The sequence below is a fragment of the Tursiops truncatus genome, chromosome X (genome assembly GCF_011762595.2).
Source record: "Tursiops truncatus isolate mTurTru1 chromosome X, mTurTru1.mat.Y, whole genome shotgun sequence".
Classification (NCBI taxonomy): Eukaryota; Metazoa; Chordata; class Mammalia; order Artiodactyla; family Delphinidae; genus Tursiops; species Tursiops truncatus.
This window is the reverse complement of record NC_047055.1, coordinates 78,660,357-78,667,504: the sequence shown is the minus strand read 5'-3', so window position 1 is coordinate 78,667,504 and position 7,148 is coordinate 78,660,357. Positions and strand designations below refer to the sequence as shown.

Sequence of the window (7,148 nt, the reverse complement as noted above, 5' to 3'; positions counted from 1 at the left end):
ATTTGGAATTAGGGAATGTTCTCCTTGGCTCCAGGTTCCAGACTTCAATTTTTTCATTCAACTTAAATTTTATGAGTACTTACTTAGGCCAGGTATTTGGTGAGACTTTGAGATAAGGATTTGGGTAAGATTTAGTCCCTGTCCAGGAAGAGTTCATAATTTGGTGGGGAACACACAAATATGAACAAATAATTGCCATATTATAAAGTGCAAGTACTAGAATAGAGGTGCTGTGGGGGGCGCTGTCCGTAAAAAAATCCTCAGCCAGTCTGGTTTTGGGGCCAGACCCAGTCGACTCCTGCTGGTTTCCGGAGACAATCCGGAAAAAAGAAACTCAGGTGGAGTCTACAAGCTCATAATGCAAAGGCTGCGGAGCTGGGAAGGGGTAGTGGCTTGCCCACCACCTCCAGAGGCAGCGGGAGGGGGGCGGCTCAAGGAGCTCAGCGGGTGCCTTCACCTGTTTGCTCATTGCTCCCGAGGACCATCAGGGTCTCCTTCATTTCCCTCTACGGACACCAGAGCTGTTGGAAGGTAAGCTGAGGCATATTAAAATTTGGGGGAATTTGAGTAAAAACCAATTTGAATTGGGCAGCGCCAAACTGGAGGTGGTTGGGGTCGCTCTAACTATAAGGAGGTGGGGGGAGAGACTTTTGTGGAGAAAAGGCGGAAGCAAAGTAAGGAAATTATTGATTGGCTATTACTTAAAGTCTAGTTGGCTGTGTGTGATTGGTTGTCCTTATCGCTGTGATTTTGAAACCTTGAGGCGTTTATAGGCTTAGATTCTGGCCTGCTTACATAGGCCACCATGGCATTAGAGCCACATCAGTCTAATGGCCTCCTTATTTAATTAATTTAACAACATATATATATAAATATTTATACATGTATCTGTATTAAGCTAAACATGAGTTCTTACTAATGTCTCCAATTCATATCTATTACCCTGTGGATCATTTTAGCTTCTTCCCTTTGCTTATCTGTACCCTCTCACTCCAACAGTAAGAAAACTGGCCCCTATAATCCACCATCAGGTACTTAATTGTTTAATTCCAGTATACATGTATAGTGGTTTCAGAATTGCTAGCCTGTACCCTCAGGGGAAACAACTTTATCAACCAGAATAGAGTGCTATGTACAATCCCTTTTGCCTATATTCTTAGACACAACTCATTTACAAAGTTACTTAGGTTTGCACCTTTGCCCCCACCCACTTCAGGAAGGTTCTTTCATACATTTGTAACACAGATTCTTTTTTCATATTCTGCATTCTGACCTTGTATCTCTTGATCTCCTAAATGATTTTTTGTTTTAGTTACATATATTAAGTTTTACTCTTTGTGCTATAAAGTTCTATGGCTTTTGAAAAACGTGTAAAGCATCCACCATTACAGTATCATAGAGAATAGTTTCACTGTCCACAAATATTCCCCTGTGCTTCACCTATTCAACCCTCCTCCTCTTCTCCAAATTCCTGTAAACCAGTGATGTTTTTACTGTCACTATAGTTTTGCCTCTTCTAGAACGTCATATAAATGGAATTATACAGTATGTAGTCTTTTCAGACTGGCTTCTTTCACCTAGAAATATATATTTATGATTCATCCATGTTTTTCCATGGGTTGATAGTCCATTCCCTTTTATCCCTCAATAGTATCCCGTTATTTGGATGTACCACAGTTTGTTTATTTAGTCACTTACTGGGGAACATCTTGGTTGCTTCTAGTAATTATGAATAAAGCTGCTATAAGCATTCACATCCAAAAAAAAAAAAGATCCTCACAGAAGAAATATTTGAGCTGAATATTGAAGGAAAAGGAAAAGTTTACTAAGCAGAATGAGTGAGAACAGCATGAGGAAGGGCAGAGAGGGATGAAAGAACATGGCATGTTTGGGGGCCATCAGAAAGTTTTCCCTAATTGAAATGGTACATTTATGATGACAAAGTTGGAAAGGTAGGATGGGACTAGATCATAAAGATTCATGGAGTGTGGACTTTATCCTTATAGACCAATGTTTTCCAACTTCACTTATTCATATTCTACCTTCACCATTTTAATTTCTTAAATCTAGGCAATAATATCTTTGAAATTATGAGTTTAATATATTTTCTTATGAATATTAAAATAAAAAGTATGCCTATTAAAATAAAAATGTATTCATTTGTCTCCCAACAGTGGTACACTATAACTGTTTAGAAAGATAATTCTGAGAGCGTTATATGAGAGAGAGTGGATGGAGGAGTCAAACAGGGGATTACTTTAAAGGCTATTGAAATACCGAGAGATGATGAAGTTCTGAACTAAAAAAAGCCTTATTGGCAGGGATGGTAAAGAGGGGAAGGACTTTAAAAGAGATTTAGGAACTAGAATAGACAAGATTTATTAATTAGAGGAAGGTAAGGATATTTATGAACTAAAATCTGGATTTGGTGACTAATTAAGTGGAAGGGTGGAAGATTACAGAAAAGGAAAGATCTAGAATTACTTGTAGGTCTCTTGTCTTGGAAGTGAATGATGGTACCAGTTCACCCAAGCAGAGAACAAGAGCAAAATTAGGTTTGAGGGAAAAAATTTCTCTCGAAAATTTATTTAATTGAAATTTTCTTTTAAGTTACAAATACAGTATGTTCTCACTGTAACAAGTGAAATAAAAAATGCAAGAAGATAAAGTTAAAAATCTCCCCTTTCATATTCCCCTCCCCTCCCCTTGTAACATTGAGGGTACCAATTTGTGCAGCCTTTCACACCTTCTTCATGTGTGTGTATTTATGCACACAGATACGATGATTTTTTTTTTTTTTTTTTTTTTGTGGTACGCGGGCCTCTCACTGTTGTGGCCTCTCTCGTTGCGGAGCACAGGCTCCAGACGCGCAGGCTCAGGGGCCATGGATCACGGGCCAAGCCGCTCCGCGGCATGTGGGACCTTCCCAGACCGGGGCACGAACCCGTGTCCCCTGCATTGGCAGGACTCCCAACCACTGCGCCACCAGGGAAGCTCGATGATTAATTTTTATAAAGATGAGGTCATATTCTCTCTCCCTCCCTCTCCCCCCTCCCCCACCTCCCTCTTTCTCCGCTTTGCGCTTCCCTCCACAGCACCTGCACATCACTCCGCAGTGGTAGCAGGCCCGAAGGGGTAGGTAACAGCAAGAACAGGGGGCCAAGAAACACAAGTCAGTAAGAGCCATCCACGGGAGGCAAAACTCGTAGCTCGTATTGCACAGGCACAGGTCTGTATAGTCTCCCTAGGGTCCGACATACAGTGATAGAGCATGCTGTCCTCACCACATACAGCTCACCGCTTGAAGCAAAGTTCTCACGGAGTCAGGCGCGTCCTGACAGTGGCCCCTCCGGTTTTCCTCATGGTTGAAAGCGTCCTAGCAGTACGCGCACCGCCCACTCGGAGCGCTCCCTGTCCTCCTTCCACCACCGGGACTTGCCCCGGAATGGCTGTGTCTTGATCATGCTGGCCCCGCGCTGATGCCAAAGTCTGAGGAGTCCTCATGGGGGTAATTGTAGTCGTGCTTAAGGACCTTGTCCTTGGCGAAGCGCAGGTACGAGCCCGCGTCTTCCAAGGGGTTCAGGTATTTGTCCCTCGCCGGTGCCGGTAATCCTCGTAGTGTGCGTCATCCAGGTCTTCTCCCTGGGTTGATGTGCACGATCTCCTAGTCGTCCAGGAAGCTCACCTGGCAGTAGGGCCTTGCCATCAACTGTTCCAGGTGATAATGGTCTGTGGGGTATGTGTCGTGGAGGTGACCCAGGGTATAAATCCTCTGGTGCTCACAGGATGTGAGGGAGGAGATTGTCCGAATAAGTTGTTCCTTCTTCTGAGACGGATTATTGATAGAAGAACTGTCTGTAGCTGTTGTAAAAACGTCATCGCAAAGCTCACCTTCACTACGGATGGTGGAAGATGATGTTGAGCTTTCTATAAGGTCTTCGATTGCTTTCCTCACTCAAGGCTTCAGACAGTAAGTCAAAACTTACTATTGTTTGACCTTCCAATGATGAAAGGTTGGGTTGGCTTTGGTGTAGGCCAATTCGTTTCTTAAATAGCGTTCCAATACCACCAGTCTGTCTTTCTGTCGTTCACCATGGATGAGAAAGCCGATTTGTCATCCGGGTGCGTGACCTTACCGATCCCACCTTCCTTCCTGTGGAAACCATCCCACCCGCTGGAGTCATCTGAGGTCATAACCACAGCTTTGACGCACACAATATAGCTGTCCTCACCTGCGTGTGTTTCTTTGGTCATTTTCCTGGTCACCTACATACCTGTCCTGTGGCGGTGGGCAGCCTTCATTTTGCTGTCCGCTCCCCCTCTGCTTTATTCACATCTTGGAGATTGCCTGATTTGGTTGGGGGTGGGGTGGCTAGAGCAAGGCGACTGAAGCGCCTGGGCAGGGGTGCATAGGCAAGGTGGCGGGGGCGGGGACTGAGCACCGTGGGGCCAGGGGGTGGAGGCCGGCAGGGGCTCTGGGGACTTGGGAGCGGGTAGAGGGGAGAAGGGAGCGATTTGGGTGGAAAAACAAGTGTGCCGCTGAGAGCCGGGGAGTGCTGAGAGAAGAAGGAGAGGGCCAGCTGCCGGAGGGGGTTCAGTCCCACGTTGCCCCCCTTCCCCACCCAGGCCAGACCAATCACGGTTTTGGAGGAGCTGTGCCTGCGAGGCGCTGCAGGGTACCCCACTGAGCTACATCTCTCTACTCCACCGATATACTCCATATGGGATTCTTACCATCGTCAAGAGGAGGAGCTTCCCTTTTCTTTTTTTTTTTTAACATCTTTACTGGAGTATAATTGCTTTACATTGCTGTGTTAGCTGCTGCTGTATAACAAAGTGAGTCAGCTATACATATACATATATCCCCATATCCCCTCCCTCTTGTGTCTCCCTTCCACGCTCCCTATCCCACCCCTCTAGGTGGTCACAGAGCACCGAGCTGATCTCCCTGTGCTATGCGGCTGCTTCCCGCTAGCTATCTATTTTACATTTGGTAGTACTTTTAAGTCCATGCCACTCTCTCACTTCATCCCAGCTTACCCTTCCCCCGCCCCTCAAGTCCATTCTCTACATCTGCGTCTTTATTCTTGTCCTGCCCCTAGGTTCTTCAGAAAACCTTTTTTTTTTTTTTTTTGGTCCATATATATATGTTAGCATACGGTATTTTTTTTTCTCTTTCTGACTTCACTCTGTATGACAGACTCTAGGTCCATCCACCTCATGACAAATAACTCAATTTCGTTTCTTTTTATGGCTGAGTGATATTCCATTGTATATATATGTGCCACATCTTCTTTATCCATTCATCTGTTGATGGACACTTAGGTTGCTTCCATATCCTGGCTATAGTAAATAGAGCTGCAATGAACATTTTGGTACATGACTCTTTTTGAATTATTGTTTTCTCAGGGTATATGCCCAGTAGTGGGATTGCTGGGTCGTATGGTAGTTCTATTTTCAGTTTTTTAAGGGACCTCCATACTGTTCTCCATAGTGGTTGTATCAGTTTACATTCCCACCAACAGTGCAAGAGGCATTCCTTTTCTCCACACCCTCTCCAGCATTTATTGTTTGTAGATTTTTTGATGATGGCCATTCTGACTGGTGTGAGGTGATACCTCATTGTAGTTTTGATTTGCATTTCTCTAATGGTTAGTGATGTTGAGCATCCTTTCATGTGTTTGTTGGCAATCTGTATATCTTCTTTGGAGAAATGTCTATTTAGGTCTTCTGCCCATTTTTGGATTGGGTTGTTTATTTTTTTGATATTGAGCTGCATGAGCTACTTGTATATTTTAGAGATTAATCCTTTGTCAGTTGCTTCATTTGCAAATATTTTCTCCCATTCTGAGGGTTGTCTTTTTGCTTTGTTTATTGCCAAAGCAATCTTGAGAAAGAAAAATAGAGCTGGAGGAATCAGGCTCCCTGACTTCTGACTATACTACAAATCTACAGTAATCAAGACAGTATGGTACTGGCACAAAAACAGAAATATAGACCAATGGAACAGGATAGAAAACCCAGAGATAAACCCACGCACATGTGGTCACCTTATCTTTGACAAAGGAGGCAAGAATATACAATGGAGAAAAGACAGCCTCTTCAATAAGTGGTGCTGGGAAAACTGGACAGCTACATGTAAAAGAATGAAATTAGAACACTCCCTAACACCATACACAAAAGTAAACTTAAAATGTATTAGAGGTCTAAATGTAAGACCAGACACTATAAAACTCTTAGAGGAAAACATAGGCAGAACACTCTGACATAAATCACAGCAAGATCCTTTTTGACCCATCTCCTAGAGAAATAGAAATAAAAACAAAAATAAACAAATGGGACCTAATGAAACCCTTTTCTTATAAGGACAGAAGTCATATTATATTAGGGTCCACCCTGATGAGTTCAACTTTACTTGACTACATCTGCAAAGACACTTGCTATAGACTGAATCTTCCTGTTCCCCCAAAATTCATATGTTGAAATCTGATTTCTAATGTGATGGTATTTGGAGGTGGGGGGCCTTGGGGGTGAATAAATTATGAGGGTAGAGTCCTCATGAATAAGAATTAGTGCTCTTTCAAAAGAGACCCCAGAGAGCTCCCTTTGCCCTTTCTGCCATGTGAGAATACAAGTCAGCAGTCTGCAACCAGGAAGAGAGCTCTCCCCAGAATTCAACCATGCTAGCACCCTGATCTCAAACTTCCAGCCACTAGAACTGTGAGAAATAAATTTCTGTTATTTATAAGCTACCCACTCTGTAGTACTTTGTTATAGAAGCCTGAACTAAGACAGCCCTATTTCCAAATAAGGCCACATTCACAGGTACGGGTGTTAGGACTTCAATATATCTTTTTATGGGATACAATTCAACCTATAATAGTAATTATTGATATGTTAAGGCTTGAGTCTGCCATTTTATTATTTCTTTTCTGTTTGTTTCCTCTGTTTCCTGTTCTTCTTTCTCTTTTTTTGCTTTCCTGTGCTTCCTTGAACATTTTTAAGGATTCTATCTTGATTTATTTATAGTATTTTTGGGCACACTGCTTTATATAGTTTTCTTAGTTGTTGCTCTAGGAATTGTAATATAAATATGTAACTTATAACAGTCTATTGATATTGGTATTTTACTACTTCAAGTGCAGTAG

The 7,148-nt window shown here is 42.9% G+C and overlaps 1 pseudogene; it reads right to left on the bottom strand.

Moving 5' to 3' along the window:
• Positions 1-465: 465 nt before the first annotated feature.
• Positions 466-4,254, bottom strand: LOC117310196 (sprouty-related, EVH1 domain-containing protein 2 pseudogene; annotated as a pseudogene).
• Positions 4,255-7,148: the final 2,894 nt, after the last annotated feature.